The sequence below is a fragment of the Lepus europaeus genome, chromosome 17 (assembly GCF_033115175.1).
Source record: "Lepus europaeus isolate LE1 chromosome 17, mLepTim1.pri, whole genome shotgun sequence".
In the NCBI taxonomy this organism is placed as follows: Eukaryota; Metazoa; Chordata; class Mammalia; order Lagomorpha; family Leporidae; genus Lepus; species Lepus europaeus.
Genome location: NC_084843.1, coordinates 52,628,121 through 52,646,441, shown reverse-complemented (window position 1 = coordinate 52,646,441; position 18,321 = coordinate 52,628,121). Strand labels below are relative to the sequence as shown.

The 18,321-nt window shown below is 41.6% G+C and overlaps 1 protein-coding gene across 1 annotated transcript in view; it reads right to left on the bottom strand.

The window, feature by feature from the left end:
- Positions 1-1,971: 1,971 nt before the first annotated feature.
- ZNF365 (zinc finger protein 365) overlaps positions 1,972-18,321 on the bottom strand; it is an 80,259-nt gene continuing 63,909 nt past the window's right edge. Inside the window, exon 6 of the transcript XR_009868338.1 lies at positions 1,972-2,042. The gene's annotated coding sequence lies outside the window, so the exon portion shown is untranslated. The remainder of the gene's footprint in view (positions 2,043-18,321) is intronic.

Sequence of the window (18,321 nt, the reverse complement as noted above, 5' to 3'; positions counted from 1 at the left end):
AGACAGAGAGAAAGGTCTTCCTTCCATTGGTTCACCTCCCAAATGGCCACTATGGTCAGCGCACTGAGCCGATCCGCAGCCAGGAACCAGGTGCCTCCTGGTCTCCCATGCAGGTGCAGGGACCCAAGCACTTGGGCCACCCTCCATTGCCTTCCCGGGCCACAGCCGAGAGCTGGACTGGAAGAGGAGCAGTCATAACTAGAACCTAGTGCCCATATGAGATGCCGGCGCCACAAGCGGAGGATTAACCAAGTGAGCCATGGCGCTGGCTCCAAGTGTTTCTTGTTGTATACCACTAAGATTCTGTATGTGTGTGTGTGTGTCTGTGTTTTAACTGAACTTTATTACGGCCATCATTAAATAACATGAGAGATGCATGCTTTCTTCCTGCTAATCTGGGATCTAACAGAATGTAAAGCTAGAACAACTGGCAGCTGTGATCCTAACATAGCACTGGAGGCTGAAGGCTGCAGACTGAGGACAGCAGAGCTGAAATCAAGTCTTGCTCACATTAGCTCCAAATTCGGCCTTGTCTAAAAACTGGCCTTGCCAATTCTGCTCTGCTCTTTTGAGTCAAAAATTTCCCTTTGTTTGTTCAAATCAGATTGATTTGGCTTTTTTCTTTCCTACTGGCAATCAGAATCTTAACTGATATCAAGTATGTAGGTAACCAATAGAAAAACTAAATTAACAAAACTAGTAGCGAAGAGGCATATAGGGAAAAAGCACAAAAACTAATTTCTCATCATGAATGGCATAGGCATCCAATGTTTAAAGGAAGTAAATCAAGAAATATAAAGGTGACCATGTCTTATGGATGTAAAAGGGAGAACCATAAGAAGCAACTGAAGTCAGGAATAACGGCGTCAGGGCTGGTGTTATGGTGGCAGCGCGTTAAGCCACAGACTGTGACACTGGCCTCCCATTTCAAGGTGCTGGTTTCAGCCCCAGCTGCTCCTCGTCAGATCCAGCTCCCTGCTAATGTGCCTGGGAAAGCTGCAGGAGACAGTCCAAGTTTTGGGCCCCTGCAATCCACATGAGAGATCCAGATGGAGTTCCAGGCTCCTGGCTTTGGCCTGGCCTGGTCCCGGGCATTGTGAACATTTGGGGAGTGTGAAGTGAATGGAAGATCTCTTTCTCTCTCCCCAACCCCTCTCTGTCACTAGGCCTTTCAAATAAAATATTTAAAAAAAAAAAAAAAGAAGTAATGGTCTTTAGTTATCTGTTGAGACACGGAATATGACAAAGGGATAAGAAGTTCATATTTTTTATTCTATGTAAACATTTACTAACCAATGATGAGCAGCTACTAGCCAAAGTTTGGTCATTCAAATTTAAATTAGAATTCAATAAGTTAATTAAAATTTACAAATCAATCTCTTGTTCAAAGTATTGGCATTTGTAGTGCCTACTAGCTAGATACATGTGACTAGTGGCTACCATAGGGGACAAACCAGATACAGAATATTTCCAGCATGGCAGAAGTTAGACAATGTTCCCAAGAGTCAATGTGTTAAATTCAACAAATCAGACAACTGGAAAAATCATTCAAAGTTGCACAGTAGGAGTTAAAAGGTAAAAGGCCCGATAGACAAACTACTTAGGTTCAAATCTTGGCTCTGACACTTTGCAAGTTAAGGAACCTTGGGCAAGCCATTGATCCTCTGTGCTTCAACTCACTTATGTGTAAAGTGGCAAAACACACACAGATCCATCTCACAGAGTTGTCAGACAAAAGTAGCTAATATATATAAGTCATAGATGTTTTATGCCTCAATATTTTTTATTTTCTAGCATTCTGTAAATTAGACTTTATTTTACCATATATACATAATGTAAAATAACTATAGATATGTATATGCAATTTATGTATCTGCATTTATAGATCATACGTAATGTTTAACATTTTATGTGTTACATATATGTATTCATAACACACATACCTCAGTTCCAGTTCATGGGATTACAAATGCTTTCACTTTCTTCTTTATACATTTCTATAGTTTCCAAATCTGTGCACTGGTTCTGTATTGTCTTTATCACTGGAAAAAAAAAAAGTTATTATTTTTAAAGACACCAACATGTTTTGAGATGAATGAGGTGCCACATCTGGATCATTTATTTTTGCTGATTTGGTCCATAGGGGCCCATTATATAATCTGTGCTCTTAGCCAACTGGGGCTTCGTGACCTCTTAACTGGGCTATTACAAAATCCTCCTGGGTGGCCCCTCCCCCAGCCTCCAGTGCTATCTCCACATTGCAGCTAGTAATCCTTCCACAGTGCACAATGTTTGTAACACTCTCTTGCTTAAAAATCACCAATGTTTTTGCATCCTTTACAAGTTAAGTGCCCAGTGCATGGTATGACCCATCAAAAGCTTCCCATTTTAACACTGACTACCATTCCAATCTTCTAATCCTCCTCAATATGTACTCAAGTGTTTATGCATAGACTGGAAGGAGAAACATCTTTCTATCATTTCCAATTGGAAGTACTCACTTATTCTGCTTAACACTGCCCTAGTTTCGCAAAGCAGAGCTGAGAGTTTCCACTCCAACCAGTGTCTATCTCAGAGCCTGTGCTGCTGAATGGCAATTATTTGTTTACATTCCTGACTCATCCTCCATTATGTACTCCATAGGAGTCTGGCATCATGGTCTTCCTGGGTATAGCTCAGAGACTGACTGCAAATAGTGTTCGGTAAATGATTGTTGCACAGATGAATTTAGGAAGAAATCATTTGAAAGTAAATTTTGTCCTACTGAAATGATAAATGTTCACTGAATAAAGATTAGAAAATTCAGATAAGTCAAAAGCAGAAAATTATAAAGCACATATAATTCCACTGCCCAGGATTTTTCACATCTTGATATATAACCATAGGATAGATTAGATTATCAGACTTTCTTGTTTTGTCGCACTGTTAGTGTTGTTGTGGTTATTTTTTTCCAGGTATTTTAGACCAACTAAAGTTATATTTATTTTGTAGTTTGATCCAAACAATAGTAGTAATTCCCTTTGCCCAAAGATATCATTGTGTTCCCCCAGAAGTTTTAGAATATCCAGGAGAGGGAGGTTACTGTGAATTCACAAACTCACCACAATACCCCAGTCTGCCTTGGCACACAGTTCGGGAACCACTAGTCTGGTTTTGTCTGTCTAAAATGATCTTTAAAAATAAAACATATTGTTGTACTGTAAGACTGTTTTGTTACTCTCATGTCTATTTTTTTAAGATTTATTTGTTTATTTGAAAGTCAGAGTTACACAGAGAGAGAAGGAGAGGCAGAGAGACAGAGAGAGGTCTTCCATCTGATGGTTCACTCCCCATTGGCTTCAATGGAGCTGTACCGGTCAGAAGCCAGGAACCAGGAGCTTCCTCCATGCCTTCCCATGTGAGTGCAGGGCCCAAGAACTTGGGCCATCTTCTACTGCTTTCCCAGGCCATAGCAGAGAGCTTGATCGGAAGTGGAGCATCCAGGTCTCGCTCTGGTGTCCATATGGGAGGCCAGCACTGCAGGTGGCGGCTTTATCTTCTATGCCACAGCACTGGTCCCAATCTCATTTGTATTTAATAATAACTAATAAATAACTTTCCCTCTGGGAAAGCTGCTTATCTAACAAAGCTAACGTTTGATGAGAACCTAGTAAGTTTCTAAGGAGGAAGGCATAATAAAATAACAAAAGCATTAAGAATTTAAGAAACTTTACCAATGTATCACATGTACTAAACTGCACAGACAGTGAACCTCAGAAATCAGATTCTGGAGTCATTAATCTTAACTGTCTCATGTGAATATCTTTTACATTCAAAAATCCTGTCAATGGAGGAGTCAGGACACAATGGCATTCTATTGTAATCATCAATTTATTTAACCAAATCCCAAATACTAGACTTTTAAGTTGTCTTAAGTTTCCACTATTTTCAAGTTTTCACTGTCCTCAACAACCTTAAAATGAATGTCTGTTTAATTTTATGCTTCCATATTTATTTCCTTGGGGAAAAATTCTAGAAATAGAATTATTTCATCAAAAGGTAAAATGTACAAACTCAAAGATTTTTGTCATGTATTAGTCAGTTGTTCCACCAGATAGGTTAGATACATTCCTTTTTTTCTTTTTCTTATCCTTAAAGATCCTGAGTATTTTCATCATTATTTTAAAAAATAATAATTAGCAATAGATCAAGAAAAATACCGGGGCTGGCGCTGTGGTGCAGCGGGTTAACGCCTTGGCCTGGAGTGCTGGCATCCCATATGGGTGCTGGTTCTAGTCCCGGCTGCTCCACTTCCAATTCAGCTCTCTGCTGTGGCCTGGGAAAGCAGTGGAAGATGGCCCAAGTCCTTGGGCCCCTGCACCCGTGTGGGAGACCTGGAAGAAGCTCCTGGCTCCTGACTTCAGATTGGCGCAGCTCTGGCCGTTGCGGCCAATTGGGGAGTGAACCAGAGGATGGAAGATCTCTCTCTCTCTCTCTCTCTCTCTCTCTCTCTCTCTGACTCTCCTCTCTGTGTAACTCTGACTTTGAAATAAATAAAATAAATCTTAAAAAAAAAAAGAAAAATGCCATAGCTTACTGTAATGTTAATGTGTACTGTTTAATGTTTAATGATATCGAACATTTTTATCTTATAACAGAATTTATGGGGTAAGTATTTGGTATAACATCGCTTGGGACTCCTGCATCCCGTGTCAGAGTGACTGAGTTCCATTCCTGATTCCAGCCTCCTACTAATGTGCATCTTGGAAAGCAGCAGGTGATGCCTCAAGTACTTGGGTCTCTGCCTGCCACACGGAGATTCAAATGGAATTCTTGGCTCCTGGTTTTGACCTGGCCCAGTCCTAGCTATTGCAGGCATTTGAGGAATGAATCTGTGGGTAGGATCTCTTGATAACATAGATAGACAGACAGACAGACAGATAGATAGATAAGATAGATAGATTGATCTGCCTTTAAAATAAATAAGTAAAATTTTTTCAACAATCTTTAAAAAAACTAGAATTTATTTTTTACTGTAGATGGACACCCTGAGAAACAAAGTTATGGCTAAGACATAACACTCAATTCATGCTATTCCACAATCCATGTCCCATGTTATTTTACCAATGAAAAATGATGCTCATTGTAACAATCTACATCCTCCAAGATGCTGTTATTTCTACATCCTACTCTTCCTAAGGTAGGCAGAAAATAGACTCTCATTTTAGAAACACTTCCACAACCAAGAATGGACTTATAGGATTGTGAAGAGGACAGCAGACAAAAATTCAGGGACCTCTGGACCTAGTTCTATTGTGGCTGAAGGAGAAACATTCAACATCTCTTTGCTTCAACTTGTCTATTAAAATGACCAGTGCTTCTCAGAGTGTCCACAGAAGTAGTCCAAAGTTAGAAGAGAATGAAAATGTGTTCTTAAGGTTAGATACTTGAGGTCTATAAACACAAAGAGACCTATTTCAAGTATTCACTTTTCCTCTTTGAAATTCAGGGCCAGGGCAAACATGTGACCGAGTGTTAAGATTCCAGTTAAGATGCCTGTGTCCTGTATTGGAGTGTCTAGTTTCAATCCTCAGCTCTAGGTTCTGATTCCAGCTTCCTACTAATGCAGATATTGGAAGACAGTGGTGATGGTTCAAGTAGTTGATTTCCTGCCACCCACGTGGGAGCACTGGATATAGACCTGGCTCCCAGCATCAGCCCAGTCCTGTTTCACAGGAAACCAACCAGTGGAGAGATCTGGGAAGTGAGCCACTAGATGAGTCTCTCTCTCTCTCTCTCTCTGCCTCTAAAATAAATAAAAATTTTACATTCAGGCCCAAACTAGTATTTTTAATAAATAAACACAGTTGTTTGTGTGTTTTTTCAATTTTTCTCAAATAGAATTGTTACTTGAGGAAGATGTGCAGTAATTTAATATGCACCTTCAAGAACCCCAACATACTGCAATGTATCCCACTCTGAGGATCAAAGAATTCTCTCCCACTGCGAGGATCAAAGAATTCCCTCCAAGATTTTTCCAACTTCAGTCAGTCTAAGGGCCTAGAGAAAAAGATCTGCTTCTCAGTTAACTAGAAACTGTGAGGTCATTATTCTGGGGGTGGTTAATTTTCCCAGAGGGATCAGCATTTTTGCTTCCCATCCATTTCCCTAATTTCTGACACAGAGAAGGCTCCTCCAGGCTGCTCTAACTGTACCTAGCCACAGCTGCTGAGTCTGACAATTGAGAGCCAAGTGCTAGAATCACTAATGGTAATACTATTTCCACTTTCACCCTGAAAACAACACTCACATTTCTTAAACAATCTCAGCATAGAAAGATCTAGGATCAACTTCTAGGTAGATCTTCAGCAAGTCACAACTTTCTTGAAATTCAGTTTCTGCATTGGCAAAATCGAAACAATAGGTTCCTGTCAACCTACCTGACAGATATGTGGTGAGGGTCACATAAACAAACCTTGGGGCTAGGAGTAGGCATTATTTGTATTATTTAACATCCAAGTTTAACCCAGAATGAAGAAGCATTTGCTCATTACAATGCCTATGACAATCCTTCAGGATGGAATGTTGGCCGTTGGGAACTGCGTTCCAGCTCTGGGAAGGCTGAACCCTCAGCTGGGTACTGCTGTGGAGCTGCCTGTGCAAGTTCTTGCTAGGCACAGGTGAAGCCCTTGGGAAACAATGACGGGTATTGTTGAGCTGGGTGGGGCCAGGACAGGAATGTCCCAGTGTAGCCAAGCCCCTACACGGCAAGAAGAGCTCTTTCTCCTGTGACTTCTGATTAAGATATAATAACAAAGCTAAAAGATTTCAAACTCCTGAGTACAAGCCTCACAGCTCTCCAGCTGCAGGTGGTAGAAGCTTCAGTGGGTCACAGAGTGAAAGCTGGGGCCTCTGCAAGCGTGTCCATGTTTTTGTTGCCACCAGCCCTACCCCTGGCCCTCCACAGAACAAGCCATAGCAGGGAAGAGCAAGAGCCAAGCTTTATCTCCCTGCCAAGCGATGAGGACCCTCGAGGCCAAATTAGACAAGCTATTAACTAGCAGTTCAAATTGAGCAACGTGAGCAAGGAAACAAGCACAGGCACAGACCACAGGGGAGACAAGGGGGAGATGGAAAATAGCCACCAAAATAACCAGAGGAAAGAGGAACCTCAAGATCCAAAACAGAAAAAGTAGGAAATGAAGGGGTCATGGGAGACAGAAGTGGCCAAATCCCCCCTTTAGATCTCACATGCATGGGAGTGCACACAGGTGAGCTCTCTGGATCTACAGTCATTGTTCTCTAGGTGCTTCCTGCACTGTGAAGTCTATTCAGGGTAAGGGTGACGGGTTTACAGATCTAAAACTTGGGCAGTAAGAAGCTGTCTCTAGCTGAGAAAAAGAACAAACCCATACAGATCGTGCCCTGAGTTCACCTCTCTGGTTACTCCCAAATAACAATTTGTTTCAGAAAAGACACTCTTGCCTTGACTATGTATAATGAGTGTAGAAAAACAAACTTTATGTCAGAAGTGTATCTGTTTTTTCTAAGGGAAAAGTCTCCGATATTAATTTCATTTACCAACAATATCTAGGAAGTGTTAGTTTAAGCAAAAGTCACACATTTTTAAAATTATTCTTCCCAGACTGGTTTCTTGCTGTCTTCACTTACATGCATATGTTATGTCAGCTGGTCAACTGTTACACTGGGCTGTTTTTGTTCATTTGTTTGTTTGGCATGTTTTGTTTATTTTAGTTATTTTGTGTGTGTGCATATACACATGTGTGTGTATGTGTTTCTTCTCCTAGCATCATTTAGAGAGACATGAAGCAGGAGGAAAGTAGTTAAAACCTTACCTTTGGAGTCTGAAGCCTGACCCCACTGCAAAAGTATATTTTGACCCAGTATAAAATGAAAATGCAGGGCCCCACATTCAAATATTATTAAGAATGTCAAGATGGTAATGTGAGAGCATTATAGCAGGTGTATGATGAACATGCTGTCGTGTTTGATGGCCCAGGTCCAATGCCTGTGAATCTAGCTCTGTTCTCATATGGTAACTATGTGACTTGGAAATCTCACCCTTGCAAACTTGAGTATTCTACATCTTTAAATTAAGGGCAATAACAGGGGCCAGAGTTGTGGTGTAGCAGAGAAAGCTGCCGTCTGCAATGCCCACATCCCATATGGGCACTGGTTAATGTCCTGGCTGCTCCACTCCTCATCTATCTCCCTGCTAATGGCCTGGGAAAAGCAGTGGAAGATGGTGTTGCTGTGGATTCGTTCTGAGAGGAGGAGCACGATGGGGGCAAGAGGCATGGAGTCACCACACAGACATTGGGAGTCGGGTGAAAGCGGGCCAGAGGCGAGAAGCCCGCAGATTCGTTCGTTTCAGTTGGTGCAGCAGCTTATATAGCCAAGGCAGCCAATCCAGTCAAGGGGCAGTTTATGCCGTAAGCAATCACAGCCTGTTGCCAGGCAGGCTCGGTTGCTAGGTGGGTTCTGAAGCCATTTCCTGAGTAACTGACGCTTGCCAGCGGCCATCTTGGCACCGCCTTCTCATTCCACCACAAGATGGCCCAAGTGTTTGGGCCCCTGCCGCCTACATGAGAGACCCAGATGAGGCTCCTGGCTTTGGCCTGGGCCAGTCTGGCCATCTGAGGAGTGAACCAGCAGATGAAAGGCCTCTTTCTGTTTCTCACTCTATGTAACTCTTTCAAATAAATAAATAAGCAAATCTTTAAAAAATAATAAATAATTAAGTAATAATAAATTACTTATCTCACAGTATTGTGGAATGATTAAATTAGATGTTTACAGAGTTTTGTGCAATGCCTAGCATGTAGCAAGTGTTTTAAAATATTAATTTTAATAATGCCATCACCTATTCCTGGCTTATACATAATTCTAAGAACCTCAGGATCCAACAAGATGAGGAATTGGTGGGGCTGGCACTGTGGCATAGTCGGTAAAGCTACTGCCTTCAGTGCCGGCATCCCATATGGGATGGCTGCTCCACTTCCAATCCAGCTCTCTGCTGTGGCCTGGGAAAGCAGTGGAAGATGGCCCAAGTCCTTGGGCCACTGCACCTGTGTGGGAGACCTGGAAGAAGCTCCTGGCTCCTGCCTTTGGATCGGCGCAGCTCCAGCCATTGCAGCCAACTGGGGAATGAACCAGTGGATGGAAGACTTTCTCTCCCTCTCTCTCTCTCTCTCTCTTCCTCTCTCTCTCTCTCTCTCTCTGTGTGTGTAACTCTGACTTTTAAATAAATAAATAAATCTTTAAGGAAAAAAAGATGAGGAATCGGGACAAATAGTTAGGTACAGCAGGGTAAACACTGCTGTACTCTTGGCTTTGGGTTATCTGCACTAGAAAGCTTTAATATATGTTACTCAATTATCCCTATTCATTTTGCCAGTGAGTAGATCTAGTAAGACAAAATTTAATATGGAGTCATAAAAATGTATAGTAAAGGTCAGAAAATGAATCAGGCTAAGATGCATGCAAAAAAGTTGAGGAGCTAGATGTGGTGGGTAAAGAATTAAGTTGCGTGCCTGCACCGTGGTGTAGCGGGTAATGCCACTTCCTGAAGAGCTGGCATCTCATATGGGTGCCAGTTCAAGTCCCGGCTGCTCCACTTCCAATCCAGCTCTCTGCTGTGGCCTGGGAAAGCACCCGCCACCCCCGCCCAAGTCCTTGGGCCCCTGCACCGGGAGACCCAGAGGAGGCTCCTGGCTCCTGGTTTCAGATCGGTACAGCTCCAGCCATTGCGGCCATCTATGGAGGGAACCAGTGGATGGAAGACCTCTCTCTCTCTGCCTCTGCCTCTCTGTACTCTGCCCTTCAAATAAATAAATAAATCTTTTTTAAAAAAAGAATTCATTTGAGGGAACAGTGCCAAAGAACAGGAGCTGGTTTTGACTTGGAGCTAATTGTATTTACTATCAATTTGAGGGCGTCTCAGAAATGCAAGCCTATATAAACATTCTGTGTTTTTAAGGAGAGCAGAAGATTAAGCAATTTTTTCAAATTAAAATACTGTCTTATGAAATATTCCAATAATAGAGAATAGAGTGTAATGAAATAAACACTAACAATAATAGTCCTGCCCATAGCTTTATTGAGCTCAGCATCTTCATGTTTGTTTCAGATTTTCTGACTTTAACTGTAGAATCTAAAACACAAAAATAGCAACTCAGCAACATAAATGCAAAGCATAATATAAGATAAGCACCCTTGTAACCACCACTGGGTCAAAAAACAGAACTTGAACACCCACAGTAGAAGGGCCCGTTCCATTCACAAGCCTTTTCTTCCCCCAACAATAACCACAACTCTGACTTTTACACAAATTACCAAGGAGGCGCGTGTATTTTGGTTTAAGACAAAAAGAAATCAATTCCGACCAAAAGCAACAAAACTGATAAGTAACATCATATGCAAGAACCCAAATCCCAAAAAGCAGAGATTTCTCCTGGGCATTAAAAACTGCCTTTACTCCCCCTTAAATAATTGAGAGCCTTCTTCTCTTTTCCTTTCTCTCACATATGGGCTGAACATTTTTCCTAAATTGGACCCGGTTTGGCATTTTTGCAACCCATTCTACCTCTAACAGTGAAACCACACATTGTCTCTGTTTTTGCAATTATTTAGCTAAAACCACAAAAAGGGGTCATGTTTAAATTTGAAAAGGATAATTAGCAAATACATTAGGATCTTGCTTCTAATATCAGTCAATCTACTCAATATTTACATTTAATATCAAGGCTATCATATCATATATTTGCTTTCATTTTTTAAGTTAGATTTTTCTTTGAATAAAGTTGCTGGTATCTGTGTAAAATTCTTATTCTGCCCACATGATGGATTCACACTCAGGACCCAGATAAAGCCAGTTCTTTCATTTCTTTAGAGCCACTGTCTAGTAAAATGAATGAAATCCCTAGTCAGTCTCACTCACTCCTCACTGGATTCCCACTCCACACCTGAAACAGAGATTATGTATTGGTCAGGACTCTGGCTGCAAGTAAAACAAAACTCAAAATAGTTTAGGCAAATACGGGACTTTACAAACTGCAGAAAAGGAGCAGAGTGACTATAAGACTTTCAAAATTATTTTTATCTCTTAGCTCTGCCTCCACATTAATATGTCAGCTTTCTCATCCCCAGGCTTTCAGAATCTGAAGACTGGAGTCTTAGTGACAAATCCTCAGTGGGTACAATTTCTAAAACTCTGCAGATGTACATTTCAGGACATGCATTTTCTGTGTATTTTTTTAATCAAAAAGAAAGGCCACTGTAAACAAATAGTGAAACTTACATAACTAATTCAAGCTAAAGTGTTTACGGATAAGCATGCTAATATCAGCAATCTTCTTTTTTTTTTTTTTTAGTTATGTATTTATCTTTTAATTGACACATAGTAGCCGTACATATTTATGGGTACAATATGACATTTCAATTTATGCATGGAAATCAATGTATAATGATCAGATCAGGATAATTGGCATATCCATCATTTCAGACATTTATCAGTTGTTTGTATTAGGAGTCTTCAAAACCCTGTCTCCTAGCTATGAAATTTACTTCAAAGTGTTATAAAAATAATTTGAATTAACAGCTGAAGAGATGGATAGGTATGTGATAAAGGAAATGTAATAGAATGTTAATGGCTAATGAGAGTCTAGGTGGTGGGTGTTTAGTGAACAATTCTTTCAGCTTTGTTTTATGTTTGAAATTTTTGATAATGAAGTGTTGCAGGCAAAACTAATCGTAAGGAAAGATTCTACTGAAACTGTTCAGGGCACAGCTGGGACAGGGAGTGGAAAGCTGAAATCTTTTAAGCAGAGTGGTTCCCCTAGAGAAAGGGGTGAAGCACAGACACAGCTAGTGGAGCCTGGTGCCTTGAGGCAGGCAACCAGTCCAATTCTCCAATTTGACTCCCCCAGAGTCTTCAAAACAATGGGTAGGAAGATAGTTTATAATCGAGTCTCTGCACTATGACACTACCCACCTTGCCCTTCACACACCACAACCAGCAGTAGAATCAGATTTTTTAGAGTTGATGACTTTCAAATTCATGCCATGGGGAGCTGAAAAAATTAGAACAATAGGCCAGAGTTTGAGTGACCAGTATTTCAGAGTAAAGGCATACTTGTCTAAGGATGGCCTAGACACTGGCTTAAGAGTTTATGTCATTTAGCATCTGGCTCCTGAAAAGCCCAGATCCTACATTTAAAAAAACAGGAATCTTGCATTAGGGTCTGCAGGTATTGCCTGGTTGATGTTAGGGTAGTTGATGGACGAAGCTTTTGTATCCCAACCAAGGAGGGAATCTAAGTAACTGTTCCTCAGTGCACAATTACATATTGCAGCACAGTTGACTCTCCATATCTGCCGGTTCCTCATTCATGGATTCAACCAACCATAGGTCGAAAATAGTCAGGGCCGGTGCCGTGGCTTAACAGGCTAATCCTCCACCTTGCGGCGCCGGCACACCGGGTTCTAGTCCCGGTTGGGGCGCCAGATTCTATCCCGGTTGCCCCTCTTCCAGGCCAGCTCTCTGCTGTGGCCTGGGAAGGCAGTGGAGGATGGTCCAAGAGCTTGGGCCCTGCACCCGCAAGGGAGACCAGGAGAAGCACCTGGCTCCTGGCTTCGGATCAGCGAGATGAGCCGGCCGCAGCGGCCATTGGAGGGTGAACCAACGGCAAAAAGGAAGACCTTTCTCTCTCTCTATCCACTCTGCCTGTCAAAAAAAAAAAAAAAAAAAAAAAAAGTCAGAAAATAAAATGCACCTAAACTGAAAATTACAGACTTGTTTCCTTGTCATTTTTTCCTGAACACTGGAGTGTTTTCACATAGTAGTAGGTATTATGAGTAGAGATGATTTGAAGACTACTGCAGGATGTATGTAGGTTGTATGCAAACACTACACCACTGAGTATCCACACATTTTGGCATCTGTGGGAGTCTTAGAACCAAAGTCCTCTGCAGATACTGGGAACAACTGTATATAATTTTGTGCTAAATTATTAAAAATTCCACATTTCTCTCTCTCTCTCTCCTCTTCCTCCTCCTCCAACTTCTTGGAGATTGGATTTTATCAGGAATTTTAATAGTCAGCATTAGGAGGTAATACATTCTTGCTTAGAAAATTCAAAACATATTTGCATAGCTTTTAATTGACGGGAACATGAGGTCAGGTTTGCTAAATGAAGCAGTGTGTTCTCAAATTGGCTGAGAATCAACATATGTAAGCCAAGGCCATCTTGGCCTTCTGTCTTTTTCTATTTGATTTAGGAGCATCCTCAAGCTCCCCTATCCATTCCTGCACTATCACCTCCCACACATCAAAACCATTAACTTGGGCTGTGTGTGTCAGTTCCAGGCCACAGCAGAGAACAAGCAACTCCAGGTTTAGCCAGAAATTAGACTGGAGCCAAAGTTCACAACTGTACCAAATGACTGGCAGTGGGAGAAACAGCCAGAAAGGCTTTTCTGGGTCAATCTTTTTTCCTCCAGATTTTTGTATACAGATTTTCTAGACAATAATTTCTGAAAGATCTACAGTAATAGTTCTCAAATTTTATTACAATTTTTTAAAAGTCCAGGGAGCCCTGTATCTGAAACTCTTGCTCATTCCTTCTGCCTAGCCCTCAAAAGTCAAAAATATAAATTTAAGTATTAATAATGAAAATAGCCTCAGCTAGCACTTACTTAGAACTTATTATACACCAGCCACATTGCTATTACCATTCTATGCTCATTTAATCTTCCAACAATTCAATGATGTGGTTGCTACTAATATTTCTATTTCACAGATGAAAAATTAAGAAGTTGAGCATTTTTCCCCAAGTCTCATGGTTAGAAAGTAACAGAACTGGGGTCCCAAACCAGTGTTTTCAGCCACTGTGCTTTGAAATTGAAGACACTGAAAAAGTGTCTGTCCAACATTACACAGGAGCAGGGAAGCTGGAATTTGCTACTTGAAACTCTGGATCCTTTTCTGGTATAGTAAAAATAAAACAGAAATTTCCCACAAATAAGGATTAGAAGAGAGAATCAAACCAGAGTGTAGTGACTTCAGTTTTCCAATCCTCCACGGACAGTATTTGGCTAATGATCGCAAATTGTGTCTATGTGAGCACCAACTGTTTGAAAAGAACCCCAGATGTGGCCAAGTCAACTCAACCCCAATCTAGAAAGGTATCCAGTGGAGAAGGACTAGCGTTCCTGGGTGTCTGGTGTCTGACACTTCAGTGAATGAAAGATGCTGTATCTTTTTGCCCCATTCCAGTTGTTTACATAGGTGGAGCCCCTACAACGGTCTAATTAAGTCCAACGGACACAGAACACAATGAGATTAACCAAATAAACATTAGACATGTATTTTGTATCTGTGGTTCGTAATTAATAATCTTACATAGCTGATTCCATTTTGTATTTAAAATTTTCAAAGATCTACAAAAGTAGAGAAAATAGTATAACAAGCACATAAATTGGAAAATTATTGCCACTTTTTCATTCTTCCTTGGATTGTTTTAAAAATAGAAATTGTAGGGCTATGCCCCAGGGGAGTCTCATTTAGTAGGTGATGTCCCAGAACGCTGTCATAGTTCTCCAGGTGATTCTGATGGGAAATTCATTCCAGATGATTTAAATGGAGAGGTGGCAATGACAGTATAGAGATGAGGGCAGCTTAAGGAAAAGTGGGAGTGGTTGAGGCACTTAGAGATAAGCAACAATAGAAAGTCATTACCAAGGGCCCCAGGGAGGAAACAGAGTGAGGAGGGTCTACAAGACCTGCATCCATAGATGGGGGCACTGCTTGCCGTGAGCCATAACTTGAAGCAATTGGGCACAGCTACTTCTATGGATGCCACACAGAGGCAAAAGGCTTAGTATACCAGCCTCTCAAGCTCCCCACACTCCAGTCTCCTTTTAGGGCATCTCATTGGCCAAATTCAACTGGAAGTCAGTGGCAAAGCCAAGAGATGCTTTTGTGGGGATCAGCCTCTTAGGGCAAGGAGAAAGACAGAGATTGCACCTGGGAAGCAGGACGAGGAGGGAAATGGAGGCAGAGCATCATCAATCAGGAGAACAGTCAATCCTTCCAAACTCTGAAGTGAGAGGAAATGGTTGACTCTTCCTGATGCTTCTTAACCCTAAAAGACGTCAGGTTAGGAACAGAGGGACTGCCGAATGCTTGGTCATAGCAATCGAAACCCCATGTCACGAGTGGCATTGAGTTTGCTTTAGTGTAACAGATGAATGTACTCCTTCTCTCAAAGTCAAGCTGTGCTCCATGGGGGCTCATGTTTAAAGGCTGTAATCTTTGCCTCTTTAAGTTGTCACAGTGGAGAAGACTGGCTGAAAAAAAATTTTTTTAAGTTAACATTACTGACGGGTCACAGAGACTTAGTTCTCAGTGAAGTGCAGTTAAAGGTGATCACTTTCTTGTTAGTATTTATTCTCAATTTAAACACTAAATGGACAATGTAGGGGTTCTGGTCACAAAAAAAAATTTATGGAGCCCACTTTCCCCTTAAAATCTTAAACTCTATTATTTTCAAGTTGTTTAAAAGCTAGCATTTCAGTTTTCAAAGCTACAGTGGCATTTATTTTCTGGTTAAAGAGCAAGAGAAGAAAAACAGCTCCCCAGGTTGAAGTCAATGTATTGAACTCCTTCTCCCCAAGAGAACTATCCATACTCAAGCACGTACCTCTAGACTCTGGAAACAGGTGGAGCAATGTAACTCCACAGATTTCAGGCAGCAGTGACCTGAGAATCCAAACACAAGGCAGAGGAGCCCAGGAAGTAGGTGAAATTCTGAGCTGTCTCCTTTGGAAGGCTCACTGACCAATTGAAGCACATCCAAAGGAGGGGGTCATCAGAATGAATGGGCATGTAGGGGATATGACTGTTATTTTCGCATTTCTGAAGTAATGGAGAAACTAATTATAGGGTTTCAAAGAACAGAACCAGAACCAGTCATCACAGGAAAACCACTTTCATCCTAGAAAGAAGAAGTTGATAACTGTATGATTCACTCACGGCCTCAGTGCCTAACTCTGTGCTTGACATATAAAGGGCACTCAATAATATTCATCAAATGAATGGCATTAACTGGCACTTGTCAATGGTGAAACTTGCTGTTGTCAACCTAGAGAGCTACTTGTCATTGACTTTGGTATTCACTTCCCAGAATTTAAAGTCTGGTTCAGCACTTGTTGGGAACATAATGGAGAGCATCCCTGTGTCAGATAGAAAAATCTATTCTGTTACTGAGACTTGGTCCAGGTAGAGGGTAAGAAAGGTATCATGGCAAATCCATCCTTATCCCTGAGGACAATTAGGAGTGTCTTTTTAAATCCCTCTGGTGTAGTGGATCAAGCTAAAATAAAGATAGAAGAAACAAGAAGTCAACAGGAAGGTCACCTGAGAAAGCAACTGCATAGCTTCACTTGGTGGAAAAGGACTCAGGGTTGAGTCTTCTGCAGCCTGTGGCTGGGAGTCCAGGACAAAAGGGGTTCTGCAAGGTGCAGGCAACAAGAAAGCCAAGACGATTACTTAGAAGCTGATTTTTAGGCACCCAAACAAAATCAATCCCTGCAAAGTTCTAAAGGTAACAAGCAAGAAAATGGATCCATTGTTTCCAGCCCCAGCGATCACAGCATATGTAAGTCTCTCTCCACCCCATCCACCAAATGAACACCTTCAATATCCTCTTGATTTTGTATACAGTTAATTAAAGAATGCAGCTTGATTGCTCATCTCATCTGTTCTATAGTTGTGAGTCAATGTATGGAATTTACACTCTGGCTCTAGCTCATCTCTGAGCATTCAATTTAGCAGGGAAATTTTCCTTTTTTCTTTATACTTGGGGTCCTAGCTCTTTAAATTTCATCCTTATTGGCAGGCTGTTGTCATGGAGAAAAATAACTTTAAGTAGCTCTTTGGAAAGCTTTGAGATGCTGTACCCTGCTATTTAAAGATCCCTCAGTAAAGCACAAAGTGCAGTCTGCTTCCATATAAGGCCCTGCCACTCCAAGGCTTGGTTCCATGTGCTCAGAGCAGTGTAAGACATGCCCCAAGCATCTGGGGATCACATACACTAAACATGTCTCCCCAGGTTGAGAAGAAAAAAAGGAAAATCAGAAATCAGAACTCTGCTCTCTGAAATCTTTGGCTGACTTGGGTCCTAAGACATTATGAAGTAAAACAAATGAGACTGGTCAAATCTTAGAATTATCTATTTTGCCTCCCACCTGGAGTATTTGCCTTCATGCGGCCTTGGACTAAAGTGCCTTAATCCACTTCCCTGGCACCACCCAGTCAAATGTAAGTATCTAAAACTTTTTTTTTTTTTCAGTTCAAGTCACAAGCATTACTAGACACATAAAATGCACCTGGTTCTTGGTTAGACACTAAGGAATAGCAAAGTATAGAATGAGGTCCCAGTAGAGTAAGATTTGAGAGAAATGACAACAGACAGATGAAATGGCAAGCAATACAGATATGAGTGGTTCCCAACACGGGCTCATCAGATTTAACTGTGGAGCTACTTTAAAGCACACATTCTCAGGTCACTGCATCTCACTCACTGACACAGGATCTCCAGGAGCAGGCCAAAGGATCTGCAGAGCTCTGCCACACGTGCATACCTCACACATGCAGAACATTAGCCTTTTTACCTATAAAATAAGGCTTCTGATGTCCTTTCTCTAACACTAAGATTTTGCTAGCTAAAGTGTCAATGTGTATGATTTCCATTTAGATAATAATCTATGTAAAATGTCAGGAAGGGTTTCATGGGCAATGTGAGACTTGGGAGCAAAAAAGCTCCAATGACCTGGACTTCAAGAATCACACACCCTGCGCTCAGCCCTCTGCCTCTCTGCTGAGTTGCCCGCCTGGCCTGGCCAGGTGTAATCTCTCCACTCAAACATGTAACCTCACTCCTTGCCCTGCCCCCCCACCCAGTCTCTCAGGCTCTGTCTGGAGAGGTGCCCATCCGCCTTATGGATGTCCCTTCCCTAATAAACCTTGCTATTTTACCTCCCACTATTCTCTGTCTCACGCCTGAATTCTTTCTTGCGTGAAGACAAGAACCCTGCAATTTCTCCAGTAACATTTTTGGCGACAAAAAAAAAAAAAAAAAAAAAAAGAATCACACACCCTTGGCCGGAGCCGCGGCTCACCAGGCTAATCCTCTGCCTGTGGCGCCAGAACTCCGGGTTCTAGTTCTGGTTGAGGTTCTGGTTCTGTCCTGGTTGCTCCTCTTCCAGTCCAGCTCTCTGCTGTGGCCTGGGAAGGCAGTGGAGGATGGTCCAGGTGCTTGG